This window comes from Chaetodon auriga, unplaced genomic scaffold (genome assembly GCF_051107435.1).
Source record: "Chaetodon auriga isolate fChaAug3 unplaced genomic scaffold, fChaAug3.hap1 Scaffold_74, whole genome shotgun sequence".
Taxonomy (NCBI): Eukaryota; Metazoa; Chordata; class Actinopteri; order Chaetodontiformes; family Chaetodontidae; genus Chaetodon; species Chaetodon auriga.
In genome coordinates, this window is record NW_027482048.1 from 29,567 (window position 1) to 30,000 (window position 434).

Here is a 434-nt window from a genome sequence, read left to right on the forward strand (position 1 = left end):
GGCACGGGGATGAGAGCAGAGTACCAGGGGCACGGGGATGAGAGCAGAGTACCAGGGGCACGGGGATGAGAGCAGAGTACCAGGGGCACGGGGATGAGAGCAGAGTACCAAGGGCACGGGGATGAGAGCAGAGTACCAGGGGCATAAAACCAAAACGACAAGAAGAAGAAGTGGGGGGAGAAAAATATGACAAAGTCAATCTCGGAGAGAAGGCGAAAAGCAGGCCAAAGCGGTTGAAATCCAACCGCTTTGTCATTTTCAGAGAGAAGGCGAAAAGCGCAGGCCAAAGCCAAGCGCGTCTTGCGTATTTTCTACATTTCTTTCATTTTCTACATTTTTCGCCACGTCCCCGATGACAAAACGTCAAAAAAGATAAAGTACAGAAGGAGCGGGGAAGGAAAAACGACAAAAGTCGTTTTCGGAGAGAAGGCCCC